Below are 23,441 nucleotides of genomic sequence, written 5' to 3'. Positions count from 1 at the left end.
ATTTGGTAATGTTATTCAGGTGTTGTTCGTAGGTGGGACTCAGAATGGACAATTGCATTCCATTATCAAATAATTAAGTTTAGGAAAGGTGGGAAGATAGACCTAAAATTGAGTTTATTCCTTTTTTTTTTTTTTTCTTTTTGTAAAAAAAAAAAAACAGTCAAGGTTAGACTTCCTAGATGGTTTTCCTTCAAAACACTACTTCTCAGTGTTGGGTAGGGTAGGATTTTGCTTCTGGGGGACATTTTGACGTCTGGAGACGTTTTAGATCCCTTGTGGTCAGTGGTTAAGTGATCAGCTGCTAACCAAGAGGTCAGCAGTTCAAATCCAGCTGCTGTGTGGGAGAAGGATGTGGTAGTCTGCTTCTGTGAAGACTAAAAAAAAAGACTACAGCCTTGAAAACCTGATGGGACAATTTTACTCTATCTTACAGGGTCACTATGAGTCGAAATGGTCTCCACTGGCAATAGGCTTTTTAGTTTTAATTTAAATATGCACATATCTTACGTTTTAAAGACTTGTTTGTATATGTAAGTCAGTAGTTTTCAAAGTGTAGTCCTTGAACCCTTAGGAGTAAAACCTGTTCATATTAATACTAAAATATTATATGCCCTTTTCTCTTTGATGTTTGGATGAAAGATACAAAAGCAATGCTGAGTAAAACAGCTGATACCTTAGCAGGAAATCAAGGCAGTGGCCCTGAATTGTCTAGTAGTGTGTATTCTTCTCTGTCATGAATACTTCACGTCATACAGTTAAAAAAAAAACCTCATTTTTCCTTCAGATTCTTTTTCAGTACAAATTAAATTTTACTCTACTTGGCTCTAGAGTATCTGTGTGATAAAATGGGTATGTGCTGCAGAGGAAAAGAATTTGTGTGATTGAGTTGCTAGCTCAGCTACCCCCCTCCCCATTTTCATGTAATATCTTCTTTAATTGAAAGAACAACTGAAAAACCATGGTTATTCAGACTTGGGTATTTGGCAAACATTTCTTTGAAAATGAACAAAATGAACTTGTTACTAATAAAATTGGAGCTTTCAGGCAAAAATTAGAATTTGGGGAAATCTGTATGGGCCACCTTGAGCTTGATAGCATTCTAGTAAAGACATTCGTGGTAATAATGATAGTGATAGTGATATTATATAATGAACTGTGTCAACATTTGGAAGAACTGAATAACTCAGTAAACCAACGTTTTCCAGATGGCGTTATTAAATCACACGTAGGTAAAGATCCCATTCAAAGAGCACATTAGACAAATGGATTTTGTATGTGTGTGTGGTAAAATACGTATAACAAAACATTTCGCATTTCAACCATTTGTATGTGTACAATTCAGTGACATTTATTACATTCACCATGCTGTGCAGCTGTCATCCCTATCCATTTCCAAATTTTTTTATTATCATCCTTAACAGAAACTCCATACTCCTTAAGGAATAACTTTCCATTTTCCCCTCCCACCTGCCCTTAGTAAGCTCTAATAAACATTGATCTCTATGCATAGAGATTTTATATAGGTGGGTCATACAATATTGTCCAGTAGTGTCTGACTTAGTTCACTCAGTATAATCTTTTCAAGGTTCATCCATGTTTTACCATGTATCAGAACTTCATATTTCTTCATGGCTGAATTACTGCATTGTATGGATTTCCCACATTTTATCCATTCATCTGTTGATGGATACTTAGGTTGTTTCCACTTTTTGGCAGTTGTTAATAATGCTTCCCCCACGTGTCTGTCATTTTGTCGTACTGTGGGGGCTTGCATGTTGCTGTCATGCTGGAAGCTCTGCCACTGGTATTCAGATACCAGCAGGGTCACCCATGGCAGACAGGTTTTAGTGGAGCTTCCAGACTGAGACAGACTAGGAAGAAGGACGTAGTGGTCTATTTCTGAAAAGAATTAGCCAGTGAAAACCTTATGGATAGCAGTGGAACATTGTCAGAGACTGTCCCAGAAGATGAGCTGCCTCCTCAGAGTAGAGTTAACTTAATGATGTGGATCGAGTCAAGATTTTAGAACCTTCATTTCCTGATGTGGCACGACTCAAAATGAGAAGAAACAGCTGCGAACATCCATTAATAATCGGAACCTAGAATGTACAAAGTATGAATCTAGGAAAATTGGAATCATAAAAAACAAAATAGAACACATAAGCATCAATGTCCTAGGCATTAGTGAGCTGAAAAGGACTGGTATTGGCCATTTTGAATCGGACAGTCATATGGTCTGCTGTGCCAGCAGCAACAACCTGAAGAGGAATAGCATTGCATTCATCATCAAAAAACATTTCAGGATCTATCCTGAAGTACAGTGCTGTGGGTGATAGGGTAATATCCATACGCCTGCAAGGAAGATCAGTTAACGTGACCTACTTTTCAAATTTACGCACCAACCACTAAGGTCAAAGACAAAGAAATTAAAGATTTTTTTACCAACTTCTGCAGTCTCCAATTGATTGAACATGCAATCAGGATGCATCGATAATTACTGGTGATTGGAATGCAAAAGGTGGAAACAAAGAAGGATTGGTTGTTGGAAAATATGCCCTCGGTGATAGAAATGATGCTGGAGATGGCAAGATAGAATTTTGCGAGACCAGTGACTTTTTCATTGCAAGTATCTTTTTTGAATAACATAAGTGGCGATTATACACCCGGGCCTCACCAGATGGAATACACAGGAATCAAATCAACTACATCTGTGTAAAGAGATGATGGAGAAGCTCAGTATCATCAGTCAGAACAAGACCAGGGGCCGACTGCAGAACAGACCATCAGCTGTTCATATATAAGTTCAAGTTGAAGCCGAAGAAAATAAGAACAAGTCCAAGAGAGCCAAAGTACAGGCTTGAATATATCTCACCTGAATTTAGAGACCATCTCAAGAATAGATTTGACACATTGAACACTAATGACCAGACAAGTTGTGGAATGACATCAAGGACATCATACGTGAAGAAAGCAAGAGGTCATTAAAATGACAAGAAAGAAAGAAAAGACCAAAATGGATGTCAAAAGAGACTCTTAAACTTGCTCTTGAATATTAGGTATCTAAAGCAAATGGAAGAAGTGATGAAGTAAAAGAGCCGAACAGAAGATTTCAAAGGGTGGCTCCAGAAAACAAAGTAAAGTAACCTGGAGTTAGGAAACCAAAAGGGAAGAACATGCTGGACGTTTCTCAAGCTGAAAGATCTGAAGAAAAAATTCAAGCCTGGAGATGCAATATTGAAGGCTTCTACAAGGAAAATATTAGATGACACAGGAAGCATCAAAAGATGATGGAAGGAATACACAGAGTCACTATACCAAAAAGAATTGGTCAACAGAACCGGTGGTACTGAAGGAAGAGGTTCAAGCTGCACTGAAGGTATTGGCAGAAAAACAAGGCTCCAGGGATTGATGGACTACCAGTTGAGATGTTTCAACAAACAGATGCAGTGCTGCAAGTGCTCACTTGTCTATGCCAAGAAATTTTGGAAGACAGCTTCTTGGCCAGCCAGCTGGAAGAGATCAGTATTTGTGCTCCTTCCAAATAAAGGTGATCCAACTGAATGCAGAAATTATCCAACAGTATTGTTGATATCACACGCAAGTAAAATTTTGCTGAAAATCATTTAGAATGAGCTGCAGCAGTATATCAACAGGGAACTGCCAGAAATTCAAGCCAGATTCAGAAGACGAGGTGGAAAGAGGGATATCATTGCTGATGGCAGATGAATCTTGGTTGAAGTCAGAGATAACCAGAAAGATGTTTACCTCTGTTTTACATTCACTGAGCAGAGGCATTCTACTGTGTGGATTACGAGAATTTATGGGTGATTGCCAAGGATGGGGATTCCAGAACACTTAATTGTGCCCATGAGGAATCCGTACATAGATAAAGAGGCAGTCGTTGGAACTGAACAAGGGGATACTGCATTGTTCAAAGTCAGGAAAGGTGTGTGTCAGGGTTGTATGCTTTCACCATATTTATTCAATCTGTCTGCTGAGGAAATAATCCGAAAAGATGGACCATATTAAGAAGAATGAGGCAACAGGATTGGAGGAAGACTCGTTAACAACCTGCAATATGCAGATGACAAAACCTTGCTTGCCGAAAGTGAAGAAGACTTGAAGCACTTATTGATGAAGATCAAAGACTACAGTCTTCAATATGGATTATACCTCAACATAAAGAAAACAAAAATCCTCACAACTGGGCCAGTAAGCAGCATCATCATAAACAGAGAAACAATTGAAGTTGTCAAGGATTTCATTTTACTGGATCCATAACAACACCCATGGAAGCAGCAGGCAGGAAATCAAAGGACACATTGAGTGAATCTGCTGCAAAAGACCTTTTTAAAGTGTTAAAATGCAAAGATGTCACCTTGTAGGCTAAGGTGGGCCTGACCCAAGCCATGGTGTTTTAAATTGCATCTGCATGCGAAAGCTGAACAGTGAATAGGGAAGACTGAAGAAAAATCAATGCCTTTGAATTAATGGTGTTGGCGAAGAATATTGAGTACACCATGGACTGCTAGAGGAACGAACAAATCTCTCACGGAAGAAGTACAACCAGAGTTCTCCTTGGAAGCAAGGATGGCAAGACTTCTCTCATGCTTTGGATATGTTATCAGGAAGGATCAGTCCCTGGAGAAGGACATCACGCTTGGTAAGGTGGATGGAGGGTCAGTGAAAGAGAGGAAGACCCTCAACGAGGTGGATTGACACAGTGGCTGCAACAATGGACTCAAACATAGCAACAATTGTTAGAATGGCACAAGACTACACAATTTTTAATTCTGTTTTCCATAGGGTCACCATTAGTTGGAACCAACTCGATGGCATCTAACAACAACAACAACAATAATAATGCTCCAGTGAACATTGGTAAGCAGGAAACTAAGACCCTGAGTCTTAGGCTGGGTGTTCTAGAGAAGCAAATCCAGTAAAGCGGATAAGTACATATAGAGAGAGATTTGTGTGAAGGAAATAGCTACTGTGGTTGTAGAGGCTGGAACATCCTAAATCCGTGGATCAGGCTGGAGGCTTCTCATGAATCACATAGCAGCAGGGCTGGGGAACCCAAAATGGGCAGGCAAGATGGCAGGTAAGCTGCTAGCTCAAGTCCCAATAACTGGAGGTCAGACAAACAGGAGCCAGCTGCAAAGTCCAGAATGAGCAAAAGTCCATGAGCCTTGCCAGAAAGTCTACCTATATTGGTTGCAGGCCACACCCCCAAGGAAACTCCCTTTCAACTGATTGGCGACTCACAGCAGATCCCACCATTGAGATGATTACATTATATCAGATGTTATCATGGAAGTGATTACATCATTATACGACTGCCAAACCACTGAGAGTCATGGCCCAATCAATCTGAAACACAACCATAATGATCACACCCTGCTTTCAAGTCTTTTGGGTAGGTATATATACCTAGTAGTGCAACAGCGGAGTCATATGGTAATTCTATGTTTAATTTTATGAGGAACCACCAAACTTTTCCACAGCAACTATACCATTTGACGTTCCCACCAACAATTGATTAGGGTTCCAATTTTTCCATATCCTTACCAACACTTCTTATCTTCCATTTTTCTGGTAATAGTTATCCTAGTGAGAGTGAAGTGGTATTGTGGTTTTGATTTGCGTTTCCCTAATGATTAATGACGTGTCAAGCATCTTTTTTTCCCTTAAGTTAAAATATTTTTTTGTTTATTGTACTTTAGGTGAAGATTTACAGAGCGAACTAGTTTCTCATTTAACAATTAATACACATATTGTTCTGTGACATTGGTTGCCAACCCCACGACATGTCAACACTCTCCCCTTCTCAGTCTTGGGTTCCCCATTACCAGCTTTCCTGTCCCCTGCTGCCTTCTTGTCCTTGCCCCTGGGGTGGTGTGCCCTGTTAAGTCTCCTTTTTTTTTTTATGGGCTTGTTTAATCTTTGGCTGATGGGTGAATGATGACTTCATTACTGAGCTAAAGTGTGTCTGGGGCCATACTCTAGGGGTTTCTCCAGTCTCTGTCAGGCCAGTAAGTCTGGTCTTTTTTTGTGAGTTAGAATTTTGTTCTACATTTCTCTCCAACTCTGTCTGGAACACCCTGTTGTGATCCCTGTCAGAGCAGTTGGTGATGGTAGCCAGGTACCATCTAGTTGTGCTGGACTCAGTCTGGTGGAGGCTGTGGTAGCTGTGTTCCATTAGTTCTTTGAGGTAATCTTTCCCTTGTGTCTTTGGTTTCCTTTATTCTCCCTTGTGTTGAGCGTCTTTTTATGTGCTTATTGACTGTATGTTCTTTAGAGAAATGTCTGTTCAAATCCTTTGCCCATTTTTAAATTTGGTGGTTTGTTTTTTGTTGTTCAGTTGCAGGGTTTTTTTTTGTTTTGTTTTTTTTAATATTCTGGGTACTAAACCCTTATCAGATACATGGTTCCTAAATATTTTCTCGGATTCTGTAGGTTGTTTCTTAACTTCCTTGATAAAATCCTTTGGAAGTTTTTAAATTTGGAGAACTGGATTTATCTGTTTTATCTTTTGTTACTAATGCTTTTGGTGTTATATCTTAGAATCCTCTGTCAGAAACTGGATCCCAAAGCGTGTTTTATTCTTAGCATTTTAAGCTTTTAGTTCTGACATTTAGATCATTGATCTGTTTTGAGTTAATTTTCATACATGGTGTGAGGTATGGGTCCAATGTCATTCTTTTGCAATCTTTTTCTCAGCACCATTTATTAAAAACTATTCCCCAATTGAATGCAATTGGCACCTTGTAAAAAAATCAGTTGACTGTAGAAAATGAATTTATTTCTGGACTCCCAATTCTATTTAATTTCTTTATATCTTTCTCATTATACCAGCACCAAATTGTTTTGATTACTGTAGCTTTATATTAGTTTTTGAAATAGAGAAGTTTGAGTCCTCTTACTTTGTTTTTATTTTTCAGGGTTGCTTTGGCTATTCGGAGCCCCTTGCAGTTTCATATGAATTCAAGGATTGAGTTTCCCATTTCTGCCAAGAAACTGTTGGAATTTGTGTAAGGATTGCATTGAATCTGTTGATTGGTTTGAGTAGTATTGACATTTTAACAATATTAAGAACGTGGAATGTGTTTTCATTTATTTAGGTGTTTAATTTCGTTGAGCAATGTTTTATGGTGTTCAGTTAAAAGTCTTTTTCCTCCCTGGTTAAATTAATTCCTAGGTATTTTATTCTTTTAGATGTTTTTGTCTATGAAATAGTTTTCTTTTTTTTCCTTGCCTCTTTAAAATAGCTTTTTTGTTGTTGTTGCTGAGAGTATATGCAGCAAAATATATACCAATTCAACACTTCCTGCGTGTACAATTTAGTGACACTGATTGCATTCTTTGAATTGTGCAAGCATTCTCACCCTCCTTTTCTGAGATAATCCTCCCCCATAAGCATAAACCCTAAGACTCCTACATAATCTTTTGAATCGTGTTGTCAGTTTGATCCCACATAAATAAGTCTTCAAAGAACATAATGCTCAAGGCTTTCTTTACTAGTTAAGCTAAAGTATTGTTTGGTTTTAAGAAGACTTCAGGGGATATTTTTGGTTTTAGGTTTAAAGGTTATCTTAGGGTAGTGATTTCAGAAGTTTGTCCATCCCCCATGGCTCCACAAAGTCTGGAGTCTCTGAGATTTGAAGTTGTGTTCTGCATTTTTCCCACTTTTGATCAGAATTCTTCTGTAGAATCTTGGATCAAAATGTTCAGTAATGGTGGTCAGGCATCGTCCAGTTCTTCTGGTCGCCTGGCAAATGAGAGAGTTGTTCATGGACGCAATTATCCACACATTCCATTTCCACCTCCTGTGCCTGACTCTCCTTCTTCTCTTTCTCCTGGCAAATAGTTACCAGTTGTTGTGCCTTGGATGGCAGATTGCAAGCTTTGAAGACCCCAGCCACTACACAGCAAACAGGAAGGTAGAACAAAAGCACTGAACACAGTATTAGGCCAGTTAACTTGGATGTCCCATGAAACCATGACCCTAAACTTCTGAACCAAGGAACCAAATCCCAGGAGGTATTTGGTTGTACAGAAGCAGCCTTAGCAGCTCCTCTCTTTTTGTCGTTGTTTTGTTGTTTTTGTAAACATATCTGTTGTACAACTTTTGCCAACTCAGCTTTTTACAGGTGTGCACCTTAATGACAGCAGTTTCATTAATTGGCTATGTAACCTTGACTTTAACGAATGTAATTTTTCCATCACTGTAACCCAAACCTTGGTTCCTTATAAGCAGTGACCCTCTTTTTTCCCCTGCTTCCTGCCCCAGTAGCCACTAAGGAACTTTGGTCTCTATGCTTTTGCCTTTTCTTATCTTTTTCTATAAGTGAGGTCATAGAATATTTATCTCTTTATGATCGACTTGTTTCACTCAGCATAATGTCTTTAAGCTCCATCCATGTTAAAGCATGTATCAAGACTTCATTTCTCTTACTGACTGAATGGTATTCCATTGTATGTATGCACCACATCTTTGTTTATACATTCATCTGTTGATGGGCATTTAAGTTGTTTTGGCTGTTCTAAATAGTGCTGCAATAAACATTGGTGTACAAATCTCTCTTTGAGTCTCTGTTTTAAAGTCTTTGTGGTATATGCCTAGGGGTGGAATTGCTAAGTTATCTGATAGTGTTTTGAGGAACTGCTACATTGTTTTCCACAGGGGTCCTACCATTTTGCATTCCACCAGCAATGGATAAAGGTTCCAATTTTCCCACATCCTTGCCCTGCCCATATTTGTTACTTTGGTTTTTTTTTTTTAAGCCAACCTAAACAAACAAAAACCCGTTGCCTTTGAGTAGATTCCAACTCATTGCAGCCCTATAGGACAAAATAGAACTACCTCATAGGGTTTCCAAGGACCAATTGGTGGATTCGAACTGCTGACCTTTTGGTGAGCAGCTGAGCTCTTAACCATTATGCCACCAACCTGACGGAAGTGAAATGCACCCTCACTGTGATTTGATTTGCATCTCTTGATGACTAATGATGTTGAGTATCTTTTCATGCGTTTGTTGACCATTTGAATGTCTTTTTTGGTGAAATGTCTATTCAAGACCTTTGCCCATTTTTTGATTGGGTTGTCTTTTTGTTGTTAGATTGTTGAGACTTTATATGTATTTTGGGTTTTAGATTCTTCTCAAATATATGGCTTCCGAAGATATTCTCCCAGTCGATAGCTTGCCTTTTCACTTTTTGGTAAAGTGTTTTTGATGAACTGAAATCTTTAGTTTTTATGAGGTCCCATTTATCTATTTTACCTTTTGCTGTTTGTGTTCTTGTTATTGTTTAGGTAATCCATTGTTCAAAACTAGGTCCAGCAGCATTGCCTCTGCATTTTCTTCTAAGAATGTTATGGCTTTAGTTTTCACATTTAGGTTCTTACTCCGTTTTGAATTTGTTTTTGTATATGGTGTGAGGCATGGATCCTGTTTCATTTTTCTGCATATGGAAATTCAATTTTCCTAACACCATTCATAGAGGAGACTTTTCTTTCCATATCGAATGGAACTTAGTTAGCACCCTTATCCAAAATCAGTTGATCACAGATGTGTGGATTTATTTCTGGACTCTCAATTCTATCCCACTGATTTGTGTGTCTGTTGTTACACTAGTACCAGACCGTTTTGATTGCTGTAGCTGTATAATATGTTTTCTATTGGTCAAGTTTTAATGTCCTACCAAAGAAGAATATCCACAATCTGAAAAGGCTGTTTTGTGTGAGTAGAGATTTTCTGCATGTTCTTGAATGAAGACAGTTTATTTCAACACATTAAATGAAGAAATGGCTATGAGACACCAACTTTTTTCTTTTGAGACATTAAAGAGTTTTGTAAAGATGTGAAACTGTGCTACTCTTTTCACAAAATTCTTTTGAAGGTAATTCTTTTCATAGAAAATTTATTTCTGTTAATAGGTAAATGATATTTTATTATGAAATGAATTTAAAAATAGTTTTAAAAAATGTTTAGTTTCAATTTGGAGTACAGTAAACATTAGTAGATACAACCCACATGAGCAGACTTCTTTGAGGAACTCAGTAATCTGTACATGTGGAAGGGTCCTCTTAACAACCGTTTTTAAACCAGATAGTCTCCTAAGAGTTGTCCCTCAGATATTGTTGAACGTCAGTTTGTGTCTCTTGTTAGCCTAGTCTGCCATAGATGAGGCGATTGAATTGGGCTTTGAAGGAAAGTTTTGGCCTTTCATTTAAGACTTGAATATACTTTTAACGTATAAAATACATGACGGAATTTAAATTGATGGTTACATTTTGAGTTCATATGGCTAAAGAAAGTGTTACCTGCAGAGCAAATGAGTGGATAATTATATCCGGAAGAAAAAGAAAAGAATTTCAGAAAATGATGAATAAAAAATACTGAACTGTGAACTGCAAGTAATTGTGGAACAAGCATTGTCTGAAACTGTTGGATTCTGGCTCATAGTGACCCTAAGCGTTATCTTAATGGGAATCTTAATTAGACAAACAAGATTAGGTTTAGTAAACACCTTAAATGAAAGAGATTGCAAAGTATAAGTGGGGGTACAATAGGAGTATTTTAATTACTGATAACACTACAGATTTACCCAACCATAAAGAAATAGAAGTAATAGTTTATTTGTTTCTATGAACTAACTCTGTGTTTGAGTAAATTGTTGGTAGGTACTATGAAAGTTAATTGTGGGGAACATTTATGAGAACCTTACTGAAGGTAATTTAGAGAAGAGACTTCACAGATTTTTTTTTTTTAATCTGTATAAAATTAATCAGGATTACCTTGACTTAAGGAGTCCTGATGGTGCAATGGTTAAGGACGCAGCTGCTAGCTAAAAGCAATGAACAATCTGACAAGGAAATTTAGAAAACAATTCCATTTTCAATGATATCTTAAATAATACAATACCAAGGAATTAATTTAACCAGGAAGGTGAAAACAGTGTACGCTGAAAACTGTAGAAGAACATCATTGAAAGAAATTAAAGAAGATCTGAATAAAGGGAAAGACACTTATTGGATTGGAAGGCTTAATATTGTTAAGATAGAAATAGTACCCAAAGTGACCTAGAGATTCAACATGATTCCTGTCAAAATGCCAATAGTCTTTATTGCAGAAGTAGAAAAGCCAATCCTCAAATTCATATGGAATTGCAAAGAGCCCCCAATAGCCAAAGCAATCTTGAAAAAGAACAACAAAGTAGGAGGACTCACACTTCTGTTTCAAAATGTACTATAAAGCTATAGTAATCCAAACAGTCTGGTACCAGTATACAGATAGAGATATAGAGCAACAGGCTAGAATTGGGAGAAATAAACGCATGTATCTGTGGGCAACTGGTGTTGAACTAGGGTGCCAAGTCCCTTCAGTGGGGGAAAAAACAGTCTCTTCAACAAAGATGCTGGGACCGTTGGATCTCTCTATCCACAAGATTGAAGTTTGACTCATACCTCATACCATATATAAAGATTAAACCAAAATGGATCAATGACTAAGTGTAAAAACTAAAACCATGAAACTCTTAGAATAGGGGTAATGCTTCAGGACCTAGTTTTTGACAGTGGATTCTTACATATGGCACCAAAAGCATGAACACTAGAAGATAAAATAGATAAATTGGACTTCATCAAAATTAAAAGCTTCTGTGCATCAGAGAAATTTATCAAGGAAGTGAAGAAACAACCTACAGAATGGGAGAAAATATTTGGGAAGCATGTAATATCCAGAATATATATTAAGGCACAGTGGTTAAGAGCTAAGGCTGCTAACCAAAAGGCCGGTGTTCGAATCCACTTACTCTTTGGAAACCCTGTGGGGCAGTTCTACTTTGTCCTATAGAATCGCTATGAGTCAGAATCAACTTGATGGCAACGGGTTTGGATTTTATCTGTGGTGACTCAGTGGTAAAATTCTCCACCTCGATGTGGGAGACCCCTGTCTGTCAGTGGAGATTTGCTGAATATGACGCTGAATAGGTTTCCGTGGAGCTTCCAGACTAAGATGAACTAAGAAGAAAGGCCGGTGGTAATCTTCTTCTGAAAAATCAGCTAATGAAAACCCCATGGATCACAGCGGTCCATTCTGCAGCCGATCATGTGAGTGGTGTAGGACTAGGCAGTATTTTATTCCGTTGTGCATGGAGTCTCCATGAATCAGAGGCGGACTCAACAACAGCTGACAGCAAGAACAACAGCAACAACTCAACAACAAAAAGACGAACAACTCAGTTAAAAAATGGGCAAAGGACTTGACTAGACATTTCATTAAAGAACTATCCAAATGGGCAATAAGCATATGAAAAGATGCTCAAAGGCCATTAGTCATGGTTGTTAGTGGCCATTGAGTCAAGTTGCTAGCATTCCACCCTGACTTACGGAGACCTCATCCACAACAGAATGAAATGCTGCCTGGTCTTGTGCCGTCCCGTCCCCATGATGAGTTGCAGATCGGCAGGCTTTTCCTCCTAGTCCGTCTTAGTCGGGAAGCTCCACTGAAACGTATTCAGCATCATAGCAACACACAAGCCTCCGCTGACAGACAGGCGGTAGCTGCACATGGGATGCATTGGCCTGGAATCAAACCTGTGTCTCCTGCATGGAGGGCAAGAATTCTACCCCTGAACCGCCACTACCCCCTTATAATGTTTCATGGCATCTTCAGATTTCGTGTGCTTGAAATTAAATTTATCGTCTTCCTTTCCCCGAAAATTCTGTTACTCTATGTGTTTGCCTCGTTGGTGAATGGTGCTATCATCTGCTCAGTTCCAGAAGTCATAAATTCACAAGGCGTTCTTAACTCCTCCTTCCATCACCCTCCCATAGTCACTTGATTACTAAGTTCTGTTAATTCTGTCTTAGTATCCTAGAAATCGTTCCTCTGCTTTCATCCCTTCTGCTGTGGTTCAGGTTCTTATTTGAACCATTGACTACTGCATCAGCCTCTTAATTGCCTTTCTGGACTTTAGGCTGACTCTTTGTTCTTTCTTGTTAGTGTATTCAATTCTTAATATTTCTGAGATACAAATTTGAAGAGTCACACCCATGGTTAAATTTTCAATTATTGGCCATCACCTTCATGATAATAGTGGCATTAAATATAGCTAAGTGCATAACTTATTGTGGTGCAGTGAATAAATATGGCCCTTGTAGCATGGTCTTTGTAACTCCTACCAAATGACTGGGTGAGACTATGCAAATGAGGTGCTTGTGACCCACCAAAGGGATTGGCAAGTTTGCTAATAATATAAATAAGGCGCATGGCACCTTGTGGGGGTACAACCATGCAGATAGGTGTATGCAGCCCTAATGAGGGGATTGGTCGGTTTTTCCATCTGACTAGGCTTAAAATGAGCCATCCCGGAGGTGGGAAGAGAGGATTTCAACACCACCAGGAAAGAAGAGTCAAGAGTGGAGTGCATCCTTTGGACCCGGGATCCTTGTGCTGAGATCCTCCTAGATTCAGGAGACAGACAGAGAGCTGTGACACCAGAGATGGTGAGAAACAGCCGCAGAGAAATGGTGGCAGCAGAGGCAGCAGAACCGGGAGACTGGCAGGAGACGGCGAAGTGGGCTTCCCAAGCCACAGAGCAAGAGAGTTGAGCACCTTTGGACTGGAGGCTTACTGGCAGAGTGGAGTGCCTCCGGCTACTTATCGGCAGAGCTAAAAGAGCTTTGTAACACTTACCTGAATAGGGCAGAGGCCAAGGGGCCAGAGAAAGATGTGCCTGCAAAGACACTGAGAAGAGGCTGTCCTGATCAAAGAACTGTATCCTGAGCATTCCTGAACCTGAATTGTAACCTGTTACTTCCCTAATAAACTCCATAATTATGAGTATTGTCTGTGAGTTCTTTGTGGTCATTGCAACAAATTATTAAACCCAGCAGAGAGTAGAGAGTGCCATGGGAGGGACGGTTGCTGTCATAATTGGTTGAAAGGTGGAGGCATGTCTGATTCCTGCCTTGTAAGAACCAGCATGGGCTGTTGATTTTGATTCTCCTTCTCGTATGTGAAGTTAGACGAGGTCAGATGCCCCGCCATGCCATTTTTACACTTGTGTTGTCTGATTTTATTCTTTGAACAGTCCTTTGCTACTTTCCTGGTTGCACAGATGCGGAAATTGAGACCTAGATTTAAACCCAGGACTGTCTGGTTTTAGTTTATGCTCTTAGGCACTTTCTTATGCTACTTATGTAGGATATTCCAGACCCCTTGTGTTGTGGCTCTTACCCACTTGTCTAGTGTCTACTTGACATTTTTTAAGGTAACTTCCTTGAGGGCAGAGATCATATCCCACACCAAGCATTTTCTTAAAACATAGTTCCACTACCCACTGCCGTCGAGTGGCTTCCGACTCATAGTGACCCTGTAGGACAGAGTAGAACTGCCCCATCGAGTTTCCAAGGAAACATAGTAGGCACTTGGGAAATGTTTGTTGAATGAGTGTTAAGCAGTGATGAATAACAGGGGACAGTGAGACTAGCCCAGTGTAGAAAGACATGAAAGAGACATCTGAAGAAAAGGATTCCTCTGGCTGGCCATGTTCATAAACGGTCAGCCTTTGGGTTAAAGCAAAATAGTGAGAGGTAACCAAATGAGGGAAATGAAATCCAGAAAGGCTGATTATGATTAAAAGAAACTTTCTGTTTTTGACTTGAATGAATTGTGTCCTAAGGTTGTAAGAACCTGAAAATGAAGCCTCTAAAACCCTTTTATGTTTTTAGGACTTGTGGAATTAAAGAGAGAGATGCCTGAAAACTAGAGACAGAGAAGTATACTTTTCAGAAAGGGGAAGAAGGAAGACTATAGAGCTTGCTATGGCCCTCAGGTGAGAATCTAGAATAAATTACTTAAAGGATAAATTGTTTCCAGGAGAGGTGAAGCACTAATCATTAGGAAATAGCCTGAATTCATTAAGAAATAAACAAAACAGCGGAGCCTTCTTTTTGCACATGGAGCCTGTTGTTTTCCGTCCATTGGATGAGATATAAGGTTTACTCATCAAAAGCACGGGTGGCACAGATCATGGGAGGGAGAGGGTGTTAGCTAGGATGGGCTAGATTCTGCTGTAGTAATAACCTCAAATTTTGGTGCTTAAAAACAAAAGAGATTTATTTTTTAAATAATATATTTTTGGTGATTCCAATTCAACAGGTTTCACACATATTACTTAATGACATTGGTTACATTCTTTTTTTTTTCCCCCTATTATTTTTTTATTATTGCATAGGGTGTATTTGTTTTTACAAAAGTAGAATGACTATAACAACACTGATCTACCATGTCTGATATGGTCAGTGTGCCCCATCCATACTTCCTGGGACCACAATATCATTTTTAAAATTTTATATTGTTCTTGAGAATATGTACAGCAAAACATACACCCATTCACCACAATTCAGTAACATTGATTACGTTCTTTGAGTTATGTAACTCTTCTCACTCTCCTTTTCGTTTCTGAGTTGTTCCTCCCACATTAACATAATCTCACTGCCCCCTAAAGTTCCTATCTAATCTTTTGAGTTGCTTTTGTTACTTTGATCCCATATAGTCCTTCAAAGAGCACAATGCTCAAAGCAGACATTTTTTACTAGTTAAGCTAGACTATTGTTCAGTTTTAGGAAGACTTCAGGAGATTTTTTTTGGTTTAAGGTTTAAAGATTATCTCGGAGCATTAGTTTCAGGGATTCATTCAGCCTCCATGGCTCCAGAAGGTCTGGATTCCATGAGAATTTTAAATTCTTTTCTGCATTTTAAATTTTAAATTCTTTGCTGCTAACCAAAAGGTCTGTGGTTCAAATCTACCAGGTGGTCCTTGGAAACCGTATGGGGCAGTTCTACTCTGTCCTATAGGGTCACTATGAGTCGGAATCAACTGGACGGTAACTTTTTTTTTCCTGCATTTACCCTGTTTTGATCAGGATTCTTCTATAGATTTTTTGCTCAAAATGTTTGGTCATAGTAGCTGGGTACCATCCAGTTCTTATGGTCTCATGGCAACCGAAAAAAAAAAAACCAACCCTGATGCCCTCAAGTCTATTCTGACTGATAGCAACCCTGTAGGACAGAGTAGAACTGCCTCATAGGGTTTCCAAGGAGTGGCTGGTAGATTTCAACTGCCAACCTTTTTGGTTAGCAGCTGAGCTCTTAACCACTGCCCCACCAGTTATTCATGGAGGCAGTTAGCAACACATTCCATATCTCCTCCTGTTCCTTATTCTACTTCTTCCTCTGTTGCTCTAGGCGAATAGAGACCAATTGTTGTGCCTTGGATGACCACTTGGAAGCTTTTAAGAACCCAGGCACTATGCAAGGAACCAGGAGGTAGAAAAGAAGCACTAAACATGTTATTAGGCCAATTAACGGGGATGTCTTGTGAAACTGCGACTCATGATGGCCCAGTATATGCAGAGTAAAACTGTTCTCCACAGGGTTTTCAAGACTGTGGCCTTTCTGAAGCAGATCACCAGGCCTATCTTTCAAGGTACCTCTGAGTGGGTTTGAACTGCCAGTCTTTCAGTTAGCATCAAGCACTTAATTGTTTGCACCACCCAGGGACTCCTGAGACATCGTACCCACTGTTTTTAATGACCTCAGGAGATGGTGAATTTTATCTCTCTGGGTAATCTCTCTGGCATTAACCAGAATTTTTTTTTTTTTTTCATTAGCTTTAAGGCCATACAACCCACCATACATTGGGCCAGCTCACAGGAAACTGATCAAGAGAACAGGAGACATTCAATGAGAGTTTTCTTTCTTGGTGTTTCAGGAGAACTAGAAAGAGTCACAGCCTTTCCTTAATGTTGATGTATTTATTGAGGAGGAAAGAAATTATGTAACAGGGAAGTGTAGGGCACTGTTTGAGAACTTGGTCTTACCTGGCTAGTTATGGAACATTCTTATGCCTTGTTGTTTAAGGATTTCTTTTTTATTTTTCAGGATTTGTTTTCAGGAAGACAGGAGGAAAGGAAGACATCTCAGGATCCCATTTCAAGGGTCCTTTGGCTACATTTCCACTGTCAGAACATTTTCTCCAAGAGTCCTGGGCCAGACACCTGGATTTCCAGATGGGTTTTGTAGCCAAGGAGATTTTAGAGAGGGGAGGTATTTCAGTTATGTAGAAAAGTTCAGTTATCTAAAGAATTTATTTTATAAAATACCACAAATCTTTGTGACCTAAAAGAACAGGAATTTATTACTTTTCATGATTTTGTGGACTGACTAGTATCAACTGAGTGGTTTTGTTGCGCATGGTGTAGCTGAGGTCACTCATGGGCTACATTTAGCTGGAAGCCCGGCTGGGACTAGGACATCTAAGATGGCCTCTCATCCTCTAATACCTCTCACCATTTGGTAATGTAGCGCAAGTTTCTTCATACCATGGCATTTAGCTTCCAAGAAGGAATATTTCAAGAGGACAAGCCCCAATATGCACGCACTAATCAAGCCTCTGCTGGCATCATTTTGCTAATGTCTCATTGGCCAAAGCAAGTCACATGATCAAGTCTAGAGTCAGTGTGGGAGGGGGCTACACAAGGGTGCAAATACCAGGAGGTTTTGTTCACTGGAGGCCACCCCTATAACGATTTACCACAAGTGAGCAGGGCAGTTTTGCACACCGGCTCCTCAGTTGTCAGTGCTTAGGTATGCATGCATAACCTAAGATCTGGTCCTTGACTTTGCAGTTCCAGAAACTGTGTGATTAGGAGTTTATGCTTAGCCCCATGCGTTTATCTGAAATTGCCTCTCATCATGACTCGAAGATGTGAATTTAGGGTGTCATAGTTTTATCTCAGGACTCTGTCATCTTGGCCACAGATGGTTGAACCAGAGTGGACACCTAACCTATGACTCTGTTGGCTGAGCTGGCCCAATTGGACTTTCTCTTAAGACTTTGGAATGGGAATACTGAGAGACTAAGATCCAAACTGGTGAAGAGATTATAGAAAATCTCGTAGATAGTCTAAAACGAGTTCAGAAATATATCTAAAACTCCTGAGATGACTAGAAAATGAGACTGCTAAACCATAGTTTAAGTGGTTAAGTGCTATGGCTGCCAACCAAAAGGTCGGTAGTTCGAATCCGCCAGACGCTTCTTGGAAACTCTATGGGGCAGTTCTACTCTGTCCTCTAGGGTCGCTATGAGTCGGAATCGACTCAGCGGCAGTGGTTTTAAACCATAGTTATTAAGAGATTGGCTGCTAACCAAAAGGTTGGCAGTTTGAATCCACCAGCTGCTTCTTGGAAACCCTATGGGCAGTTCTACTTTGTCCTATAGGGTCGCTATGAGTTGGAATCAACTTGATGGCAGCAGGTATTCACTAGTGGATATATGTTTCTGCTCATTCTATTATGCTCCATGACAATATCTAGCTGCAAGGGAGGCTGGGAAATGTCATCTCTAGCTGAGTAGCCATGCACCCAACTACTATGGAAGAAGGAGAAAGTGTATTTTAGTGAAGACTTAGCTGCTGCCTCCTTCCCCCCACCCCCTCCCCACACAGCATAGTGTTCAATTCCTGGTTACCTTTCAGGAGGGAGAAAGACAAGAGTGTATTTACAGGGAGTAAACAGGATGATGAAGGCCTCAAAATCAGGCCATAAACAGATTGGTTGAAAACTTGGGGATCGTTGTATTGAATATTTAGGAAACGAAATGGCTGCTTTTGAATGTTTTACGTGCAAAAAGAGATAAATGTTATTCTGTAAAGGCTCCAGGAGTAAATATAATAAGGGGAAGCTAACCAGTAACCAGTTGCCATCAAGTCAGTTCTTGACTCATGGCTCAGAGAAATGTATTTATGTTCATTATAAGAAAAGAAGCTTCTAGCAGAGTTGTCCAGAATGACTTACACCTCAGGTACATTGTGAACTAGAAGAAGAGACCAAAAAAAAAAAAAAATTTTTTTATTGAGTACCTATTATGTGGTCAACACTATTGAGGCACTTTCACAGATTTGTTGCTTCCAACTCTGAGAGTCTGTTGCAGCTCCACATACTTTTCTCCAAACCCTATTTTTCGTGACTCACTGACAAGCCTGCAAAGAGCATATATGAGTTAAATTTGTGGGGTAGAACATCCTAGGGGATAAACCCTGAAGGGTGTTGTGTGTGTTCAAGTTCTGAGTTCTGTGGTAGATGGAGAAGTTGGCCAGGGTGCGGAAAGAAGGAAGCATATCACTTAGTTATTTTCTGATTCTCAGTAGCAACCTGAGATCTTCCAGAAGGGGTTATATAGTCCTGACCAGCATAGCTTTGTGGCGGCCCTCCTGTCTGCCGTATTAGCACACTGGTGAGCCCAGAGAATGCTGCCAAGAAGTATGAGAGGGCTGCTTTGAAAGCTCTGTCCAATGTACAAATGTCCAGTGTCTTCCATATAGCTCCTGTGGGTACTAGTGGGAGACAAGATGCCTTTCTTGATATGAGTTCCTGGTTGTTTACTGGAGTCAACAAGAGTGTTTTGTCATTCCTTGTACTTCTGGATCCAAAGATCTAAGAGAACAGAGGGGCCCCCAAATCTGCAATTCACATAAACAAAGTGACAGAGTAACAGGAAATGGGCCAGGGCACACAAACAAAGACATTCCCCAGAACAATGGGGCAGGGTATCAGAAACTAGCCCACGAACTTCTTTAAAGTTGTCTCTCAGAAGCAACCAGATGAAATGAGCCCCAGAGACATGCGTCGAACATCCACCTGTGACCGCTGTGTGACCTTTCACCAGGGGCTGTGAAGGGCGGCAGCCGCAGCTGGGGAATCCAACTCAGAGTGAGAGACTGCGCAGGCATGACACCCCATAAGTCCTAGTATGAATTCCAGAGGCCTGTGGGACAGGAGCCATCTTAGAAAGCAGCTGCGCGTGCACCTTCGGTAGCCTATCCCCACCCAAAACTGGCTAGTTACTGGAAAACCCCGCCTGTGCCTCTGAATAAACATGAACCTTTTTCACACTGAAGTATTTAAAAGCCCGTGCAAGTCCTTCGTTCTGTGAGACGGGTGGTAAGCATTGCCTAGGCCTTCCTTACCTCTGCTTGCAAGCCTCTTCAGTAACGCTTTGCTGGTGTGCCTTACCTGCTCATTCTTGACCAGTGAGAGGCAAGAACCTTATTTAATTAAAGGCATAGAGACCCTGGCAACAGTTCTGAATCTCCTCAATATTTCTGCTTGTTTCTCTTTAATTGAACACTCACCTCAGTCAATCCTAAGCTCTAATGTTATGCTGGTCTACCAGTGTGGACACTTAAGTGACAAAGTTTTAGGAAGAGACCCTAAAACTTTAAACCTCCTTGAAGCTTGTGATAAACTTTATGTGCTGCAGCAAGTAAGAATTTCCACACTTCCCTGGGAAGTTGGAGGAGAGCTAAGAGATTGAAGTAGAAATGTATTTGGACATAAAAATATTTTAGTCAAGCTGTGAAGAAGCAGCACAGGGGATGATTTGAGGCCCCTGGAGCCATCAAGTAGCATGATTGGCAATACCGTTTGGAGAACAAGGGTGTTCTGTGTGAACAGTTTCTCACACTTACCCACACTCCACCTTCCAGCCCTGTCTGTGTCTTTTAAATCTAGTGCCTCAAATTTAGTCAGATGATAATAGACACTTGTCATGCCTGAGTGAAAGGTTCCAAAGGGAGGTTGGAAGGGTCTTATGACCCTGAGGAAGACAGGATGTTTACAGTCCAGTTGAACATATCCACCTAAAGAGCTTTAGCCAGCTTCCTCCCAGTTCGTCTAATGGAAAGCACACTTCATCACAGCAGGTGACAATTTTTTCCCAAAAAATCACAGAAGGTAGACTCAAATGAGAAAGGCATATTCTTTCAATTGACTTCCTGAGGCGCTCTAACCTTTTGTCTTTAGCCTACTTGTAATAAGTGCCATCAAATTAGCCAAGAATGACTCTATCTGAGCATCCAAGAGTAGGGGCCTGTCTAGAAAAATTAGTGCCTATGGCAATTAGTTTTAAATTGCTGAATGATCTCACAACTGGCAATGGAAACTTCGATGGCCAATAGAAACTGCTCATTAGAGCCCTTCCTCAAGCAGTACTCAGGGTACACATCCTACTTGCGATACCTTAATAACTCCAGCCCAACCAAGAAGACAGCATTAGGTTTGTTGTTGTTGTTAGGTGCTCTGAGTCTCAGAGACCCTATGTACAACAGAATGAAACACTGCCCAGTCCTGTGCTATCCTCACAGTAGTTGCTGTGTTAGAACTCACTGTTTCAGTCACTGTGTCAGTCCATCTCATTGAGGGTTTTCCTCTTTTTCGGTGACCCTCTATTTTTCCAAGCATGATGTTCTTCAGAGGTTGGACCTGATCACGAGTCCAAAGTACGTGAGATGAAGTTTTGCTAGCCTCACTTCTAATGAGCATTCTGGCTGCATTAGGTTTAGAGCAAGAAATTTTGGAGAAGACACAAGCACAGTAACCTTGACTTAGTTACTTAACAACTCTGAGTCTTGATTTCCTCATCTGTAAAATACCCTGCCCTCCTCTGAGTGTCACTGTTGTCACTGTTGTTAGGTGCTGGTGAATTGGTTCCGACTCATTGCGGCCGTATTAGGAGACTCAGAATGAGAGCAGCAGTTCTCAGACTCCCTGTGTGTGCACATCACCTCAGCATCTTGGTAGAATGTAGATTCTAACTCAGGAGGACACGGTGAGGTCTGAGATTGTGCTTTTCTGGGAAGTTCCCAGGTGATGTCAATGCTGCTGGCCTCAGAGGAACAGAAAAGAGAGTAAAAAGGGATAAAGAGTTAGAGAATATTTTTGTAAACCACAAAGTGATTTGTAGAAATAAAGAATAATTTTCCTGGTCCTGACTTTAGTTGATTATAAATGAATTCCCAACTAGCCAGCAGTTTTAGGATGTGTTTAGTATGAGCATCAGATAGAATTTGACAGTCACAGGGTTTGGAGAATGGCAAGAATTTAAGGAGTTACTCCCCCCCTCCCTCATATTTAAGACAAGGAAACAAATTCAGAGAAGTCACTGATGCCTCCAAAATCTCTCAGTCAGTAACTTAGTAGTGTGGTCGGATTAGAATGCAATCACTTGCCTTTTTTCTGTCATTAAATAAGCTCAATAATAACCTCCTAAAGAAAAGGCATTGTTATTCTTCACTAAAGCTAGAACAAATATGATTCTGGCCCATACCCAAAAAGGTCCCAGAAGGTGAAATTCACCAAGAAAGGCCACCAGGGTCCTAATTAGAGGCAAGCTGTCCCAGGGTACACATCAAGGGATTTTTCAGGGGAATGAGCTTCAAAACACAGTGAGCCCTAAGAAAGTTACGTCCTATGTATTCAAAATGTCACTTAAACACAAATTTCCTTCCTTTCTGGCAAAAATGAGATTTTGTTTCCAATGTATACAAATTCTGAGTCATTCCTATTTGGGGACAATCAGAAAAAGAGAGAACATGGGGTAGGAAATAGTAAAGGGAAAAAATGAATTCGCTGAAGAGGAACACTGGTTTCTGCGGCGGAACCTGAAGGCAAAAGAATCTAACGTTTGTTTTTTTTTTTTTCAATTCCTGGCATGTAAATTATTTTGCACCTCTGAGATGATGGTGGGTCCCAGGCGCTTATAGAAGAACATGAGATGTAGGATGACTGACGTGAAAGACAGGAGTCAAAAACTCCCAAGTCATAAATCAGAAAGGCACAGAGTATCTGGAAACCAAATCAGAGTGGAAAAGAGGGGAGCCACTTACCACGCATGTCATCTCCAACAAAGAAAAGTGAATCTAAAAGTGTCTTCGTGAAATTAGGAAGGAGTACCTATTGAACACGGTATGGTAAATGGAAATCAATACTTGCATATCCATTATTAATTTTTTTTAGTTGTTAAGTGTATTTGCATTTTTCATTGTGTTTTAAGTGAAAGTTTACAAATCCAGTCACTCACAAAAACTTCTATACACCTTGCTACATACTCCCAGTTACTCTGCCCTCACTGAGACAGTCCGTTCCCTCCCTCCATTCTCTCTTTTCACGTCCATTCCGCCATCTTCTAACCCCCTCTACCCTCTTATCTCCCCTCCAGGCAGGAGATGCCAACATAGTCTCAAGTGTCCACCTGATCCAAGAAGCTCCCTCCTCACCAGCATCCCTCTCCATCCTATTGTCTAGTCCAAACCATGTCTGAAGACTTCGCTTTGGGAATGATTCCTGTCCTAGGCCAACAGAAGGTCTGGGGGCCATGACCACCAGGGGTCCTTCTATCCTCAGTCAGACCATTAAGTCTGGTCTTTTTATGAGAATTTGAGGTCTGCATCCCACTGCTCTCCTGCTCCCTCAGTGGTTTCCTGTTGTATTCCCTGTCAGGGCAGTCATCACCTGTAGCTGGGCACCATCTAGTTCATCTGGTCTCAGGCTCACGTAGTCTCTGGTTTCTGTGGCCCTTTCTGCCTCTTCGGC

The 23,441-nt window shown here is 40.3% G+C and overlaps 1 long non-coding RNA gene across 3 annotated transcripts in view; it reads left to right on the top strand.

Moving 5' to 3' along the window:
* The first annotated feature begins 38 nt into the window (after positions 1–38).
* LOC135230165 (uncharacterized) overlaps positions 39–23,441 on the top strand; it is a 33,102-nt gene continuing 9,699 nt past the window's right edge. Inside the window, exons 1-3 of one of the 3 annotated variants that reach the window (XR_010320828.1) lie at positions 39–7,031; positions 14,738–14,841; positions 16,257–22,814. This is a non-coding gene — a long non-coding RNA (uncharacterized LOC135230165). Of the gene's footprint in view, positions 7,032–8,692; positions 9,901–14,737; positions 14,842–16,256; positions 22,815–23,441 lie in introns of those variants that run through there. The other 2 variants (XR_010320827.1, XR_010320829.1) reach the window with 2 other exon arrangements.

Source organism: Loxodonta africana, unplaced genomic scaffold (assembly GCF_030014295.1).
Source record: "Loxodonta africana isolate mLoxAfr1 unplaced genomic scaffold, mLoxAfr1.hap2 scaffold_825, whole genome shotgun sequence".
NCBI lineage: Eukaryota > Metazoa > Chordata > Mammalia > Proboscidea > Elephantidae > Loxodonta > Loxodonta africana.
Note: the sequence above shows the minus strand (reverse complement) of the source record. Positions and strands in the feature narration are given on the sequence as shown.